We start from the raw sequence: 19,051 nt of genomic DNA, 5'->3' as shown, positions 1-19,051 counted from the left end.
AATTTTGTCACTGTGTGAACATCGTAGGGTGAGCTTACACTAACCTGAATGGCATTGCTTACTACACACCTAGGCTAAGATGGTCTAGCTGATTACTCCCAGGCTACAAACCTGTACAGCACGTTAGTATACCCAATACCGTAAGCAACTATAACACATTGGTAAGTATTGCTGCCTCTAAACTTATCTAAATGTAGAAAATGTAGAGAAAAAATACGGTATAAAGATAAAAAATGGTCCACCTGTAGAGGGCACTTGCCATGAATGGATCTTGTAGGACTGGAAGTTGCTCTGGGTGAATCAATGGGTGAGTGATGAATGAATGTGAAGGCCTAGGACACTACTGTCCACTACTATAGACTGGACGCTGTACCATTAGGCTACTCTAAATTTATTTTAAAATGATAAATTAACCTTAGCTTAATGTTACTTTTCACTTTGCAAACTTTTCAATTTTTTAGATATTTGACTCTTTTATAACAACTTAAAACACAAACACATTTACACCTGTACAAAAATATTTTCTTTCTTTATATCCTTATTCTTTTTGTTGTTGTTGTTGTTGAGATGGAGTTTCGCTGTGTTGCCCAGGCTGGAGTGCAATGGTGTGATCTCGCCTCACTACAAGCTCCGCCTCCTCCCAGGTTCACGCCATTCTCCTGCCTCAGCCTCCAGAGTAGCTGGGACTACAGGCGCCCGCCATCATGCCTGGCTAATTTTTTTTTTTTTTTTTTTTTTTTTTTTTTTGTATTTTTAGTAGAGACGGGATTTCACTGTGTTAGCCAGGATGGTCTCGATCTCCTGACCTTGTGATCTGCCCACCTCAGCCTCCCAAAGTGCTAGGATTACAGGCGTGAGCCACCGCGCCCGGCCTTTATATCCTTATTCTATAAGCTTCCTTCTACTAAAAAAAATTTTTTTTCACTTCTTAAACTTTTTTGTTAAACACTAAGATACAAACACACACATTAGCCCAGGCCTACACAGAGTCTGGATCTTCAACATCAACATCACTGTCTTCCATCTCCACATTCTGTCCCACTGGAAGGTCTTCAAAGGCAATAGCATGCATGGAGCTGTCATCTCCTAGGATAACAATGCCTTCCTTTTTTTTGAGGTGGAGCTTCTCTCTTATTGCCCAGGCTGGAGTGCAGTGGCGCAATCTCAGCTCACCACAACCTCTGCCTCCTGGGTCCAAGCGATTCTCCTGCCTCAGTCTCCCCAGTAGCTGGGATTACAGGCATGCACCACGATACCCAGCTATTTTTGTATTTTTAGTAGTGACGGGGTTTCTCCATGTAGGTCAGGCTGGTCTTGAACTCCTGACCTCAGGTGATCTGCCCGCCTCGGCCTCCCAAAGTGCTGGGATTACAGGCATGAGCCACCGTGCCCAGCCAACAATGCCTTCTTATGAATACCTCCTGAGGGACCTGCCTGAGGCTGTTTTATAGTTAACTTTTTTTTATAAGTAGGAGGAGTATACCGTAAAATAGCAATTTAAAACATAGTATAGTAAATACAGAAAGCAGTAACATAGTCATTTATTATCATTATCAAATATTATGTTCTGTACATAATTGTATTGCTAGACTTTTATATGACAGGCAGTGCAGTAAGCATTTACTTCAGTGCCTCCACAAACACATAAGTAATGTGCTGTGCTATGATGTTATGATGGGTATGGCATCACTGGGCCATAGAAGTTTTTCAGCTCCATTATAACCTTAAGGGACCACTGTCGCATACACGGTCCATCATTGAACAAAATGTCCTTAGGCGACATATGAGTGTATGTGCATATATATGTTCTGCTTCTCTGCAGAACCCTGAGTAGTACAACCCCTCTGTTAAAAAGGAGTTGTAAAAAGATGTAAAAAGTCCAACTACCCTGGTGCCATGAGGAAGTCATGCAGCTCAGAGAGTCCATGTGTCAAAGAAGTGAAGAAGCCTCTGGATGATTTCAGACCCCAGTCATTTGAGTCTTCCCAGTTGACGTGCAAGACATCATGCAGCAAAGTCAAGCAGTCCTGGCAGTGCTCTCTTTAAGCTCCGGACCTGCAGAATCTGAGAGCATAATAAAGCAGCAATGGCTCTACATCACCAGGTTTGGGATTTTTGTTGCACAGCAACAGTAACTGGTGTGGAGTCCTGATTCGTATGCAACAACGAGGAAGGGCCCCCAGGTAGGGGAGAACAATTGTTCTGAGAGATGTGAGATGGCTGATCACAGATGATCCACTGGCACAACATGCTTTTCCCAAATACCTCCTCCCGCATGTAGCCCCCTCAGCACGAACTTATAAAACTTCCTTCCAGCCCCTGCCTCTTGGCAGACAGCCTCTTCTCTGCTGTACTGCCCATTGCACTCTTGTAACATATTTTCATACTGTCTCTAATAAACCTGCCTTTTTTTTTTTTTTTTTTTTTTTTTACCTACAACTATCTTGGTAAATTATTTTACCACCCACGATGCCAGCCCTAGCCAGTCACATCTGCAACAACTAGAGCATCAGGTCACTGCAATTCAATTTGAAGGCCCTCCTTTGTAGCATACAGCTGTTAATAAAGTAGCAACAGCAGTGCTGCAGAGGCAGCTGACTAAGCACTCGCAGCTGAGCCTGAGTTCATCACAAACAGCTGAAGATAGAACTCCTGTGCTGCCTGTTCCCTGGGCGGGCACCAGCACCTCTTATCACAGAAGGCTATGCCTATACTTGCCACTCAACTTTATCGTAAGCCATTGAAGACATCAGCCACGCCCTGCGAGTTGATGAGCATCTCTACCTCCTTCCCTACCTAAGTCTTCTTTGCTGCAATCAGAATGAAACAGTCAGCCACACAATGAAGGGCCTCTGGGTCATCGTTTTGCAGCAACTGCTGAATACCAAGGACTGAGACAGAGAGATGAAAAAGAAGTGGTGGTCCTTGACTTGACGAGTTCCCAGTCTAGTGGGAAGGACATATAGATCCCCTTGAAGCTCACTCTCATTTAGACTAGCTACGAGCTACCCGGGTCCGCTTCACCCACCTCCAGGCTTCAGGATGGAGAGAAATAAAACAGGCCCACCTGGACACAAGTAGTACTAAAAATAATTGGTGTTTGCTTTCACCAAGTTCAGGAGGAAGAGCTACAAAACCACGGGTCTATCTTCTATGTTTTTATTCCTAACAAATCCATCCCAATTAGGTGAAGAATCTCTTTTTTTCCTCATTCTAAAGTTCCAATTGTTTCTAGATTCATGGAGACCCTCTCTGTCTCACCCCCCAGATCTGGTGAACAAACTCATGTTTGTGAGTTTGTAATTCTCAATTGTTTCCCGCATCAGCCACAACCTCCTAAAACTGAAGCAGCTTCATGCTTGCCACGTGAACTCAGATCACAGGCTTTCGGCTCTCCTCCCTTGATCATTCTCGTTTTTATGCTGGATGTTACAGACCCTGTCAATATCAGAAATGAGGAATGCCGCCTCAGATGAGCGCATGGAAGACACACACACTCGTAGTCCTGTAAGCACACACTCAGCCAAAGAAGCTCCAGGATGGCTGAGATGAGAATAGCCCTGCATTTGAAGCAGAGTCTGGAGTGAATTCTAACCAGGTCCTCTGCAAACCCCGGCAGCACAGATAACAACACTGCTGACACTCAGGCAGGCTTCGTGCCTTTTCCTTTGGTCTGGCATTCAGTATATCTTCCCGCTGTAATTAGATCACTGGAGATTTGGCCAATGAAAATAAGATTTATTCTGGCCTCCTCTTCCTTCCCAGCTGCGCCTCGAGGACTCACGTTTGACTGCTTAATCCCCTGAATCAGGTCTCCCCTCTGGGCTCAGAGTGAGAAAGCAGGGTCAGAAGACATTCCCTTCTAAAGACAGCTCCTTCCTAAACCTTGTCAGTGATGCCTCCTGGCTCCAGAGGAAACATTGTTTTTTTCCTATTTGGCTAAAATAAAAAAAAAGATTCTAAATTTTTGTTTAATTTCTCTCCTGAAAGTATTTTTAAAAGGAAATTTTGGGAGAGTTCAGGAAAAGTTCAAGGGCTTACGAAATCTGTAATCCTGTGTTATTTCCTTTTGTCTCTTCGGTTTGCAGACTGAGCTGTTTGCCGACTTTGCTTCCCCCTACCTCCACCTCACCACCCCCGCCGGTAAACCTGTCATTTTTCACCCAGAGCAGCCACCCAACCCGGACTGGAGAGACCCCTGGGGCAGGGAGGGCTTCAAAGCACACCAGGCGCCCCTAGGCCCACTGGCTTGTTCACCCTCTCTGTGCCTTGGTTTCCTCATCAGGAAGTGATGTCCACCTCATAGGGTTTTGAATGGACTAGATGAGATGGCAAGTGCCATGCCTGCACCAAACACATGCTCAATAAATGTTATCTGCCTCCCTCTCTCGTAGCTCCATCCCTCAACCATTTTTATTTTTATGGGGCTCTAAAGCTACAACCCAAGGAAGACTATGATGTCAAAGTCACCAAGGCGAAGACATTAAAGCCATAGAAATGTCTATTTGAGCAGGTGATTGTCACCTCAGATCCCCTCAAAGCTGTTTTTGCTCCTCCTGCGACCCTTGTTTTAAAGTCATACCCCATTCCCCTATCCCCCATACCCCACCAGCCATACTTTCCATCTCACCACCACACCAGTGAGCTGCCATGGGTCAGAGAAACAGAAGGCGAGGAGGGGAGGAGGAGGAGGCAGAGGCATGTGGAGAGGTGTCTGGCAGCCGGTGAGACCCAGAGAGAGTAAAGGCGAGTTGGGGTTTTGGTGAGCTAGGAACATTCTTGCACACGTTTCCAGTTAGAGTTATAACTTGACAGTGAAAACTAGAGAGGAACAATCAAGAAGGTGGATGGAGGTGGGCGCAGAAGCCGGCAAGAATACGAGGACCCATAAGAACGCATGTCCAGTTCGGGGAGGCAGTCTCTCCAGAAATAATTTCAAAAGTTCAGCTTTTAAAGAAAAGTGAACACAGGAGCTTAATGATACATAATTTATGAAGGGCAATTTTGTAATATGCAGTAAAATTCTTTAAAAATGTATATACTTTTAGCTAGCCATTTCACTTCCCAGAACTTATTCTGAAGATTCCAGATTCCAAATGCAATGTGCGGACCTGGTTTCACTCCTGCTTCCAACAGACTAACTGTGAAAAGACATTTGTGAGGCCATGAAGGAAGTTTGAATTCTGGCTGGATATCTGATGATACTCAGGTTATTAATAACTTTTTATTAACTAAAGTCAATATTTTATTCAGATTGCCTTGGATTTTTAAATATATTTTTAATTTTATCTGATTTTATTGTTAGTTGTGGCAAAGTACACATAACATAAAGTTTACCGTCTCAACCATTGCTAAGTGAACAGTTCAGTCGAGTTAACTACATTCACATTGTCGTGCAGTCATTACCACCACCCATTTTCTGAACACTTCGTTTTTTAAAATTTAAATGCGGCTGGGCACAGTGGCTCATGCCTATAATTTTGGGAGGCCGAGGTGGGTGGATCAGCTGAGATCAGGAGTTTGAGACCAGCCTGATCAATATGGTGAAACCCACCAGACCAATATGGTGAAACCCTATCTCTACTAAAATTACAAAACTTAGCCAGGCATGGTGGTGCACCTGTAAACCCAGCTACTGGGGAGGCTGAGACAGGAGAATCGCTCGAATCCGGGAGGCGGAGGTTGCAGTTAGGTGAGATCGCGCCACTGCACTCCATCCTGGGTGACAGAGTGAGACTCTTATCTCGAAAAAAAAAAAAATTTTTAAACGTAATACCCACTAAATAATAGTTCTTCATTCCCTCTTCCCCTGGTTACCTCTATTCCTTCTGACTCTAAATTTGACAACTCTAGGTACCTCATCTGAGTGAAATCATATAGCATTTGTCATTTCGTGATTGGCTTATTTCAGATAGCGTAATGTCCTCGAAGTTCATCCACATTGTAGCATGTGTCAGAATTTACTTCCCTTTTAAGGTTGAATAATATTTCATTGTATGTGTGTACTACATTTTGTTTATCAATTCATTTGTTGATGGATACTTGGCTATTGTGAATAATGCTGTTATGAACATAAGTATACAAATTTCTCTTTGAGAAATTGCTTTCAAGTCTTTTGGGTAGAATTATTATTAGGTGTTAATTCTATTAGCAATTTATAATTTCAGTATGTATCTATAATTATAAATTCATTCAATCATATTATAAATTCATACTGAAGTATTAATGGGGAAAATACTATGAGATATTAGATTTGCATTAAATATAGCAGTAGTGGCAGAGTGTAAAATTAAACAAGACTGAAGATATTTTGATAATTATCGAAGCCAGAGAATGGATAAGTGAAAGTTCACCACCCTAGTCTCTACTTTTGTGTCTCCTTGAAATTTTTCATTTAAAAAAGTTTAAGCCAGGCACAGTGGCTCATGCCTGTAATCCCAACACTTTGGGAGGCTGAGGCGGGCAGATCATCTGAGGTCAGGAGTTCCAGACAGCCTGGTCCAACATGGTGAAACCTTGTCTCTACTAAAAATACAAAAATTAGCTGGGCATGGTGGCAGGCGCCTGTAATCCCAGCTACTCAGGAGGCTGAGGCAGGAGAATCGCCTGAACCCAGAAGGCAGAGGTTGCAGTGAGCCAAGATTGCACCACTGCACTCCAGCCTGGGTGACAGAGCGAGACTCTGTCTCAAAAAAAAAAAAAAAAAAAAAAAGTTTAAAAACAGTTGTAATAATGGGTGCAAAGATGTATATTCATAGCAAAATAAAAAACTCACTAAGTGTACAATAATGGGAGTTTTCTAAATAAATTATGATACATTTATATTATAGAACAGATATATTATCAAAGCGGCCTTTAAAAAACTGTTACTGAAATATATGTTACATACAGGGATAGATATTTATAATATATTGTGCAATCTTAAAAAGAAAGTTTATAAAAATTATGTTCAATGTGTCGCCACTTTTTTTTTTTTTTTTTTTTTTTGGAGAGAGGACCTCACTCTGTCACCCAGGCTCGATCATAGCTCACTGTTGCCTCAAACAACTGGGCTATAGTGGTCCTCCAACCTCAACCTCCTAAGTAGCTGGGACTGCCACCATGCCAGCTAATTTTTAGACTATTTTCATAGAGGCCATGTCTCCCTGTAGGCTGGTCTCAAACTCCTGAGCTCTAGCGATCCCTCTGCCTTGGCCTCTCAAAGCACTGGGATTACAGGCACGAGCCACCAGACCTGGTTGTTTTTCCATTTTGTTTAAAAATTAACATAGATCTATACAGAAGGATGTAGCCAAAATGTTATCAGAGATTACTTTGGGGTAGCGGGATGAAGGGTAATCCTTTCCTTTGTCTATTGGCTTTTTCTAATTTTTCCACAATGAGAATGAATTACTTGTTTGCTAAAAAAAAGATTGTTTTTTGTTTTATGTATCCTATCATTTTAACGAAAGATTGTAATAGACCATTACAACAATATTTGAGATTCCAAAGAGAACTTTCATTTTTAAAAGGCCTTTGTTGAAGCATTTGAGCTTTACCTCTCGTGAACTGAGGAAATATGGAGGTTTCGAGCATTTCTGTCAGCACACAATCATTCACGGCCACATTCTAGAAGCTTCGTTTCCACCTTTCCCTATAGAAGGTAATGCCCACTTCCCAGAAGGCCACCCCACCAGAACCACCACCGAGGGATTCAAAGCTCCAGAGTTCAAAAGTGATCAGAACCCACAATTAGCAGTCCATAGCTTGGCTTCCATGTTTGAAGAAGAGCAGACACCAGAAAATATAATTCCAAACAGAATATGATTGTCTCTATGAGGTAATAACTACAACCACCTCGGACTGAAGTTTTCTGTCCACAGTTTCTTTTAGTACAATGCCTTCATTCCCAATGCTGCTTATAGCATCATAGGTTTCAGAAATTAAACAATATATTTTTAACATTCCACAGTAATCATCACTTCCAAAACTGCAATATGCATCTGCATGCTACACTGACATATGATACTTAAGTATTTCATCATATATCTACTCTTGGTCTCAAATAACAGAATCAAAAACACTATACAGGACAAAACACCACAGAACTTTGTAATATCCCCTTCCCCAGTTGTTAGGAGGTAGCGCTTTTTCTAAAAAGGAAGTGATGAAAAATCCAAAAGTTTTACATCCAATGTTTGACATCGCATTTCTGCTTTATCAGCTTCTGGCACCACCATATCCCGAAGCCACTCTGGTTTTCATATGTGAGTCTGAATATGCAAAATGGCTGCCTGAGTCTTCATGAAGCAGCAGATAAGCGTGGCTACTCCACGTCCTGGAGCATAACGGAGGATAGGATGGGAGGATGATGAGGATAGGATGGGAGGGTGACGCAGGATAGGACGGGAGGGTGACAAGGATAGGACGGGAGGGTGACGGAGGACAGGACGGGAGCGTGACAGAGGACAGGACGGGAGGATGACGGAGCACAGGATGGGAGGATGATGAGGATAGGATGGGAGGGTGATGGAGGATAGGATGGGAGGGTGATGGAGGATAGGATGGGAGGGTGATGGAGCACAGGATGGGAGGATGATGAGGATAGGATGGGAGGGTGATGGAGGATAGGATGGGAGGGTGATGGAGGATAGGATGGGAGGGTGATGGAGCACAGGATGGGAGGATGATGAGGATAGGATGGGAGGGTGATGGAGGATAGGATGGGAGGGTGATGGAGGATAGGATGGGAGGGTGATGGAGCACAGGATGGGAGGATGATGGAGGATAGGGTGGGAGGATGACGGAGCACAGGACGGGAGAGTGACGGAGGACAGGACGGGAGTGTGACGGAGGACAGGATGGGATGGTGATGGAGGATAGGATGGGAGCGTGACGGAGGATAGGACGGGAGGGTGATGGAGGATAGGATGGGAGGGTGAGGAGGATAGGATGAGAGGATGATGGAGGAAAGGATGGGAGGTGCCATGAGCCTGAGAAGGGCGTTGCTGCTCTATTGCTGCCAAACAAATATTCTAACATTCGTCCAGTTTCCAGGACCTCAACTTTCTTGCAAAAGTACTGCCAAAACCAGAAGTTGCACCACAACCAGGATTCTGCGGTCCTGTGAACTCAGACTTTGAGCCTGGGAAGGAGGTCCTGCTGAGTTGGTGAATCTCTGATAACAGTGGGAGGATGGAGGACACTCAGAATACAGTGCAGCAGAACACTGACCACCACTGAGGAACAACTTATACACCACAAAGGCAAGAGCAAGGAGCACACGATGCTGATCAACCTGCCCACGCTGCGGGAATCTGGGGACCACTACTTACAGTGACCAGTGAGAAAGGGGTAAAGCCGTGGTGTTTTCCAGACTCTCCCCATTTCTGCTCACCAAGTTCTGTAAAATCTAGATTATGTTCCCAAACACAGGAACCTCTTAGTACATACTGGTCTTCAGAGGACTCATAGCCTTCACAGCTCACCAGCTTTTCCAAATTTGCATGCAGTATCTAAATCGATCTCACATTCCCATAGCAAGGTTCCAGCCCGGGGCAGGGCCTGCAATTGGCAGAAGCAAAAGCAGGTCAAAGAGTGGCCTTAGCTCTTGGTGAAGACAGCACACAGCTACCAGGCGCCCGCGGCCTGAGCTGGGCTGCACTGCAAGGCTGGGAGCTCCAACAGCGGCAAAGGGAAGGTCCTTCAAAAATATTTTAAGTGGCCGGGTGCGGTGGCTCACGCCTGTAATCCCAGCACTTTGGGAGGCCGAGATGGGAGGATCACGAGGTCAGGAGATAGAGACCATCCTGGCTAACACGGTGAAACCCCGTCTCTACTAAAAATATTTTTTAAAAAAATTAGCCGGGCGCGGTGGCGGGCGCCTGTAGTCCCAGCTACACGGGAGGCTGAGGCAGGAGAATGGTGTGAACCTGGGAGGCGGAGCTTGCAGTGAGCCAAGATTGCGCCACTGCACTCCAGCCTGGGCAACAGAGCAAGACTCCGTCTCAAAAAAAAAAAAAATATATATATATATATATATATATATTTTAAAAGGAAGGCATTACCCCTGTATCCATGGCATTGACATGTCATTAGCTTCTCCTCCTATGCACTTGTTCATCTGTGTGTGTGTCTGTGTGCGTGCCTGTGTCTCTGTACGTGTATGTGTCCATGTGTCTGTACATATGTCTCTGTGTGTGTCTGTGTATCTGTGTGTGGTGTGTGCCTGTGTGTGTGTGTGTGTCTGTGTATGCCTGTGTCTATGTATATGTCTCTGTATGTCTGTGTGTCTGTGTGTCTGTGTGTGCCTCTGTGTCTGTATATATCTGTATATCTATGTGTGTGCCTTGCATGTTTGTGTGTCTCCATGTGTGTCTCTGTGTGTGTGCCTCTGTGTGTCTGTGCATATGTGTCTCTGTGTGTGTCTGTGTCCCTGTGTGTGTCTGTATGTACTTGTATATTTGTGTGTCTCTGTGTGTGTGTCCATGTGAAGGCTACTTAAGTGACTGCCATCTACTCACTCTCAGAAAATCAGGAGATGGTGTTTGGATTACATATTTATTAATGAACTCTTAGCAAAGTGAAGCTACCCTCCTCAGGCTGACACTGGCACTTAAGGTCAATCACTGTCTTAGTTAAGACCCTTTGGTTAATTACATAAACCAACCTCAGAAGAACCTAAGTTGGTTTATCTAAAGTGTGAGGACAAAACTATTTTCATTATATTTCAAAAACACGATCTGCCTTTTTTTTATTATCTGCCTTTTTAACTCTCATTCACTCATGAGGATGCAGTGGAGTTTTCCAGAGGCCACGTGGCATGGCAAAAGATTGTATGTAGAGGCAAAGATAAGAATCTGGCCATCCTAGCCTGGGCACGGTGGCTCACGCCTGTAATTCCAGCACTTTGGGAGGCCAAGGCGGGCAGATCACGAGGTCTGGAGATCGAGACCATCCTGGCTAACACGGTGAAACCCCGTCTCTACTAAAAATACAAAAAATTAGCGGGGAGTGGTGGGCGCCTGTAGTCCCAGCTACTCTGGAGGCTGAAGCAGGAGAACAGCGTGAACCCGGGAGGCAGAGCTTGCAGTGAGCCAAGATCGCGCCACTGCACTCCAGCCTGGACAACAGAGTGAGACTCCGTCTCAAAAAAAAAAAGAATCTGGCCATCCTTTGTGAGGTTTGACATGAAAGAGATCTGCAAATGGGTTTATGGTTATTTTTCAATGAATTAATAAATATTATTTAAATTTCTTAGTTTTAAATTCTAAATTCAGGACATGCCAATACATATAATCCACAAAAACAAAGTTTGTTTGGGGTCCTCCACAAGATTTAAAAGTGTAAAAGTTTTCCTGAGACCAAAACTTTTTAAAAACCACTATCTTAAGTGAACTAACATCACAAGAGAAATCCTAAATAAGGATACTGAGTTTCAACACAGACCCAGCCAAAGCCAGGGAGCCCCTTACGAGCCTGGGATCTGGAACCCAGAACTGAGAAGCGGTCAGGACCCCAGGCAGCCTTGTCTTGGGTTCCTTCTTTTCTCGGGTGGCCGGCATCTGGTCTCTGTTCCTCTCTGTAAGTCTGTCTCTCCCTCCACCCTCTTCAGCTCTTTGGTCATCGTTCTGTGCCGCACATCACAGAAACAGCTGCCCAGGGGCCCTGTACTCCACTCATCTCAGAAACTATCCCACCCGCCCCGTTGGTAGAGGAAAGCACTTCTCAGAGGAGAAGGTCTCGGTAAACTGAAGACATCCCGAGGGTGCCATATTTCAATCATTCCATTCACTGGGTGCTTTACTCCAGTATCTTCTACACCCCTCCAGGCTCTGCCGGCCTCAGGACACCCTACACAACACTGCCAGGCAAGCCATCTGACGGCTTAGCTCACATCAAGCTGGTCCCTTCATCCAGCACTTTTTCGAACCCAAATCACAAAGAGGAAGACGTTGTAAGGGAAAGTGATGTTGATTTGGGAATGGACACTGCGATGGGAATTTACGCGGGTGTACTCAGGGAGGTAAAGGAAGACAAGGATTTTTAAGGGGGAAACGAGGAGGGTTACATAAATCATTTTGAGAAAATTATCCTTGGCCACAAGGATCAAGAACAAGAGTGGTGTCAGTCCAAGGTTGGACAGGCAGTTGCTGGGTAAATGTCCCTGCAGAAGTATTTTGAGTGTGTGTAAGGTTGTAGTGGCCTTTGTGCAAGGTTGTGGTTTTTGCAGAACCTTTTGTGATAGTTCTTATTGTCCGGCATTTGTGCATGAGAACCCTTCCTTCCTGGCCTGCCCCTGCTCCAGTGTTAATGTTTCAACACAAGTGACTCCATTTTGATTGACAACTTTCACAACCTGAGTGGCCCCCTCTGGATGTGAAAAATCTAATATTCAAGGCTCCCCACGGCCAGACCCCAACAGACCACCCTAACACCAAGTCCCTTACCCCTCTTCCCGGAACCCACACTCCAGCCACAGAGAATGCGGGTCTCTGATGCTCTGGACATACCTGCCTCTCTTCCTTCCCTACACCCGCCTTGCTGGCATTGCCCGACAATACAAATGTCCTCCCTCCATTTCTGGGTGACGAGTCCCCGTCTTCCAAACCACTGCCCCAGTGCCACTCCCTGCAGGAAGTATTCCCGCTCTTCCCTACCCACCATCTCACCTCTTCCCATCCCCTCCTGGGACACAGCTCAGCTCACCCTGCACCTTATTGTCCTGGTTCAGGCACAGAACCCCTAAAACCCTTTGAATGTTTATATTCTGAGATGGCTTCTAGAGGGAGGCATACCCTAGAGAGCTTCAGGATGGGGGCTGGTGGCCAGAAAAACCAACCCTGTGATTAGAGGGTTAGAATTTCAACCCGATCCCCAACTGCCTCCAAGGAGATGGGAGGGACTAGAGACCAAGTGCAATCCCCATTGGCCAACGATTTCATCAATCATGCCTGTGTAAAGAACCTCCATGAAGCCCCTCATTTATGGGGTTTAGCGAGCTTCCAGGGTGGTGAGCACCTCCCATCAAGGAGCTGGAAGGGTGGAAAGCTTCCAGGGTGGTGAGCACCTCTCATCAGGGTGCTGGGAGGGTGGTGCACCCAGAGAGGGCACGGAAATGCCATGTTACCCCACCCCCATACATGACCCTATGCATTTCTTCATTTTGGCTGTTCCTGAGTTAAATCCTTTACAATAAACCAGCAAACAAAAGTGAAGTGTTTTCCTGAGTTCTGTGAGCTATTCTAGCAAATTAACAAACCTGAGAAGGGGGTTGTGGGAACTCCCAAATGTATAGCCGGTCAGTCAGAAATACTGGTGGCCCCTGGAACTTACATGGCATCATAGTGGGGAAGTATTCTGGGACTGAGTCCCTAACCTGTGGGGCTGGCGCTCACTCCAGAGGTAGCGTCAGATTGGAATTGAATTGTTGGATGTGCAGTTGATATTCGAGCATTGCAGAGTTGGTGTGGAAAAAAAACAAGCGGCCAGGGGCGGTGGCTCACATCTGTTATCCCAGCACTTTGGGAGGCTGAGGTGGGTGGATCACGAGGTCAGGAGTTTGAGACCAGCCTGATCAACATGGTGAAACCCCATCTCTACCAAAAACACAAAAATTAGCCGGGCATGGTGGTCCGCACCTGTAATCCCAGCTACTCAGGAGGCTGAGACAGAATTGCTTGAACCCGGGAGGTGGAGGTTGCAGTGAGCTGAGATTGCACCACTGCACTCCAGCCTGGGCGACAGAGCAAGACCCTGTCTAAAAACAAACAAACAAACACACATTTGATGTCACAAGCAGTGTCCCCTTTGTGTGCCCCAGGAACTACCCCACGGCCTCCCTTAAAGTGAGCTCCCAATAAGTACGGAGTGGCATGATGTGGGGTGGAGGAGGAGCAGCACACTGGAGAGGCAGTGGGAGTGCCTGACAGGGCCTGGACTGCACTGCCACTCAAGCTCATGGTCTCCGTGCCTCATCTGTACAATGAAGAATGGAAGCTCATAATCCCCAAGGTCCCTCATATCTAAAATGGGTTAGTTCCAGTCTATGATTTTATGAAGGCTTGGAACCCAGGTCATTGTTAATAACGCTGCTTTCCAGTACTGTATTTGATGAGTTAAGTGTCTACGCACACTGATTTAGAGGAGGGGGAAAAAAGCACTTAATTGATTTTTGGGGGAAAAAATCAATTTTTGAAAAAAATTAGTAACAGTTTTTAAAACCACACAAACTTTTTAAAGAACTGAATTCAGCTAGGGGAATTTTCTTCTCTTAAGTAGGCACAGAGTCAGTCATTCAATATCTACTGGGTTTTCTTTTTCCCAGGGAAAATTCCTCTTTTTTGCTACCCATATATTTTCAACCTCCTAATTTGGGTATTAATTTGTCAGTCCTCCCCACCGTGGTTCCCAAGGCTTCCCAGCTCAGAATCATTTGTGACTTTAACAAAGGCACTGTTGGGCTCTCTGTCCTGGATCATTAATAAACCAGCGTAGGGAGGCAGGGGTCCCACACCGTGCCGGCGTGATGGATGACTATGGAACTTCACCCTTCATTTCAATTTCTCTAACTTTCTAAGCCACACTATCACACCCCTCCTCTTGGAGCCCATAGAAACCATCATTTTTCAGGCAGCTTCGAGGAGAAGCTCATCGTCCTGGCTGCATCTGTTTCCTCCCACATCTGTTTTCTCCAGATCTTCATCATTCATCTCCATTTTCCCACGGCGTCTCTCTGCCCTTCCCTGTAACTTCTAATGGTGTCAGTGGAGCCGCTAACTGGCCCAGTTTAGAGAAATCTGCATGCCATTTTGCACTGGGGCTCCATTTCATTCTTCCTTCTTCATCTGTGCATTGGGGTGCGCACAGGAAGCTTTCTTTTTTCTCAGTACCCACCACCAGCTGGGCTCGCTCACAGCCCCACCCCCACTTCCCATGGGGGAGCGGCTCCCTTAATGACATCGCAGTTGGATTCCATAATTTTGTGGTCATTTCAGTTAATGAAAGCAATCTCATTCTGGTTTTTAAGGCTCAGTCCTGTTCATTTTACAGCTTCAATCTCATTTTCGATTCAGAGCACTCCCTGTCCACCCCTCCTCCCGCATAGACCAGGTTCATGGGCCCTGGAGTTGGTGGGGGGCCTGGGGCAGGGCTGATTTGTTAACCTTCCCTCCCCTTCCCAATGTTCATCCCTCTGGGGATGGGTGGGAGAGAGAACAGCTGCCCTTGCATGACCGCCCAGGAGGCTGCAGCCCTCTCCTGGCCTCATGCTGCTCCTCAGGAAAGACACCAGATCTCCCAACTGAAGCCTGACTATGGGCCTCTCTCCACATCCCTCTGATGGCAACACCTCTGGTTTGGGCTGCAGACTGAGGTCTGGGCCAGCCACGCCCATCCGTCCACTCTCCATGGAGCCTGCAGGCAAGCAGTTCCAGCTCCCAGGTCTGCCAGGGACTCGGAGGGGGTGGTCTTGGCCCTGCTCTCAGCTGCCTCCCATCAAGCTCCAGCGCAAGAGTTTAGCAGCGTCAGGCCGTCTAGTGGGTCATGTTTCCCAGAAGCAGACTCTGAGATGAGGATTTGTGAGCAAGTGAATTATCAAGGCGTGCTCCTGGGGAAAACCTGTTAGGGAGTAAGGGAAGCCAGACGGGAAAGGAGAAGGAGCCAAGAAAGGTTCCCACTTTATCCCAGGCAAGTGTTAAGGCAGGGGTCAGCAAATCAGGGCTTGGGTAGCTAAGATCAGCCCACCAACAGTTTTTGTGTGGTCCATTAGCTAAGATTTTTTTTTTTTTTTTTTTTTTTTTTTTTTTGAGATGGAGTCTCACTCTGTTGCCCAGGCTGGAGTGCAGTGGTGCAATCTCAGCTCACTGTAACCTCTACCTCCCAGGTTCAAGCGATTCTCCTGCCTCAGCCTCCTGAGTAGCTGGAATTACAGGCATCCACCACCATGCCCGGTGTTTTTTTGTTTTTTTTTTTTTTTTAGTAGTTTTTAGTAGTTTGTATTTTTAGTAGAGACGGAGTTTCACCATGTTGGCCAGGCTGGTTTCGATCACCTCAGGTGATCCACCTGCCTCGGCCTCCCAAAGTGCTGGGCTTACAAGCGTGACCCACCATGCCCAGCCCTAAGAATGATTTTTAGATTTGCAAACATAAAATGTAAAAATCTTTAGCCTCCTTTGATTTTGTCTCTTGACCTGCAAAACCTAAAGTACCAGAAACCCTTGAACAACGTCTGTAAAATATATTTTGAGGATAATGGGGGAAAATGATCCATGAACTGGTGTTGGTGACACTGGAGATGTCAGGGATGTAGACTTAATTAAAGTAGTCCCTGCTTATCAGAAGTTTCACTTTCCTCCATTTCAGTTACCCACAGTCAACCATGGTCTACAATGGAAATGGGGAATTTTAGGAGTCAATAATTCCCAAGTTTTAAATTGCACACTGTTCTGAGTAGCATGATGAAATCTCATGCTGTTCCGCTCCATCTACCTGGGATGTGAATCATCCCTTTGTCCAACATATCCACGCTGTGGACACTCCCCTCCCCTCCCCACCATTGCCACCATTACTGCATAGGAATAAACAGTGTTATATAGGGTTTGGTACTATCAGTGGTTTCAGGCATCCACTGGGCATCTGGAAACATATCCCCGGAGGATAAGGGGATACTATTGTATTTAGAGTTGAAATGTCACGATGATTATCATTTACTCTAAATACTTCAATAAAGAAGATGAGGCAAATATGGCAAGAAATGATTAAGTCTAGGTGATAGATTTAATTACACCAGTCTCATTACTGTATGTTTGAGATTTTTTAATTAAAAATATGAAATTAATACTCATCCTCCACTTTTCACCTTCCATATCTAATCCATCACCTAAGTCCTGTCTATTTATTTTACTCTCTAAATTTTTCTCCAATGCATCGCTTTTTCATTCCTGCTGCCATTTAGCCCAGCACCTCATCAAAGACCACATAGCAGAGGCCACAGGCGAAGACTGCTTCCACCCAAGATTTCAAGGCTGCAGTCAGCTCTGATCACACCATGGCACTCTAGCCTGGATGACAGAGTGAGACACCACCTCTTTAAAAATGGATATAATTAATAAAAATAAAATTTTGGGAAAAAAAACTTTTAAGACTGAGCAAGGTGGTTCATGTCTGTAATCCCAGCACTTTGGTGGGGCAGGGCAGGAGGATTGCTCAAGACCAGGAGTTCAAGATCAGCCTGGGAAACAGCCAGATCTTGTATCTACAAAAAAAAAAAAAAAAATTAATTAGCCAGGCATGATGGTGTACCTCTGTTGTCCTAGCTACTCAGGAGGCTAAGGCAGAAGGATTGCTTGAGCCCAGGATTTCAAGGTTGCGATGAGCCCTGATCACACCACTACACTCCAGCCTGGGTGACTGAACAAGACCCTGTCTCTAAAAGAGAAGAAGAAAAAAGGTCACACAGCAGTGCAGAGCCACTTTGTATGTGGATAAAACACCCACCATGATGCCTTCTTCCAGCAAACAGTCCCTAAGTGCCTACTATGTGCCAAACACTGGGCTGGGCCCTGCGAGGCTGGTGGTGACACAGCAGAACTGTGCCCTCCCGGAGTTCCCAAACTTCAGAATCCGCCTTCACTAGCACCACTCACCACACCCATGAGGTTCACAATGATGCCCTCGCGTCACTGAGAAAGGATTACGTTACACCTGGTATATGCTGTATAGGAAGGCAAGGGTTTATGTCACCATGCCAGAAAGATTTCCATGAAAATATTCTTCATTTCTTTTTTAACACTGGCCACTGAAAGTGGTGCCCTCTTACCCGCTTTCTGGCCACTCCCAGAAGTCGTTCTGCCAAATCTGGGTCCTCAGGACTCCCTCCCCCACTGCACCTTCCCGGCCTCCACATGCCCCATGGGTCTACACAGTGGTGTACTGGTAAATCTTTACAAACTGGCTCTATGGAAAAAAGAGAAAAGCCCCAAGTTGTATGTTTGCCAATTTCTGTGGTATAAATACTCCCACTTACAGGATGCTATCAATGACATCCTGGAATACAAAACTAGGGAGAGATGCACAGTAGCACACACAGTATTTCTATAGCCACCTAGCCACAGTAAATGGAAATAACCTCCAGGGCATTCACTACTACACATAGTAGCAAAATAATGGGGAAGTGATGAGCTTTGAGTATTTGTTATCTTTTTAAAACATAATTTAGGCCAGGCACAGTGGCTCACACCTGAAATCCCACCTCTTTGGGAGATTGAGCCCAGGAGTTCTAAGACCAGCCTGAACAATATAATGAGACCCTGTCTCTATAAAAAAATCAAAAACTAGCCAGGCATGGTGGTGCAAGCCTGCAGTCCCAGCTACTCCAGAGGCTGAGGTGGGAGAATTGCTTGAGCCTTGGAGGTCAAGGCTGCAGTGAACCGTGATTGCACCACTGCACTTGGCCTGAGCGACAGAAAGAGACTGTCTCAGAAAAAAAAAAAAAAGAAAAGAAAAAATTAAAATAGTTTCTGTCATTGAAGCTTATATAATTTCATTTTTAATAATGGCTGAGTTTAACAACTGGCTTGCACAAATTCCTGAGCGTTTAATAATCATCTCCCATGAGCGGGTATGAGCCTGCCCCAGCACACTCGGGGTGCCACTCAAAGGAAGCCCTTCTGCTTCCACTGGGGCAAAGGATTTTGATTTGTTCCTAAAGTTTTCCTCTATCCCTGAGGCTTCCTCTTTCATTGGGAGAAAGCTTGCTCCACCCACCGCCACATGATGTCAAATTTTAAAACGAAGGTGAGTGAGCCACACGTTTTACTGACATCATTCCCATTTGTCACGCTCACGTGGGTCAATTCACATTATAGAAGCAGGTGCCAAGGCAAAGCTCACTTCAGCTACGGCTTAGAAATAGTTAAGCAGAATGAAAATCATTCCCCTTCTCCCCAGAAGCCTCATATCCTTGCCGAGCCCTCGTAGAGGAGTGCTGGGGCTTCAGGAATGATGGAATCTAAAACACAGCCTTCTTTACTTAGCAATATTCATCCCTCATTAAGCAAACCTATATTTAGGA

General features: G+C 45.5%; 1 pseudogene; it reads right to left on the bottom strand.

The window, feature by feature from the left end:
• LOC126932406 (store-operated calcium entry-associated regulatory factor-like) overlaps positions 1 to 11,543 on the bottom strand; it is a 32,799-nt pseudogene extending 21,256 nt beyond the window's left edge.
• Between the last annotated feature and the right edge of the window lie 7,508 nt (positions 11,544 to 19,051).

Source organism: Macaca thibetana, chromosome 12, assembly GCF_024542745.1.
Source record: "Macaca thibetana thibetana isolate TM-01 chromosome 12, ASM2454274v1, whole genome shotgun sequence".
In the NCBI taxonomy this organism is placed as follows: domain Eukaryota; kingdom Metazoa; phylum Chordata; class Mammalia; order Primates; family Cercopithecidae; genus Macaca; species Macaca thibetana.
The sequence above is the reverse complement of the archived record's forward strand: the minus strand, read 5'-3'. Positions and strand labels throughout refer to the sequence as shown.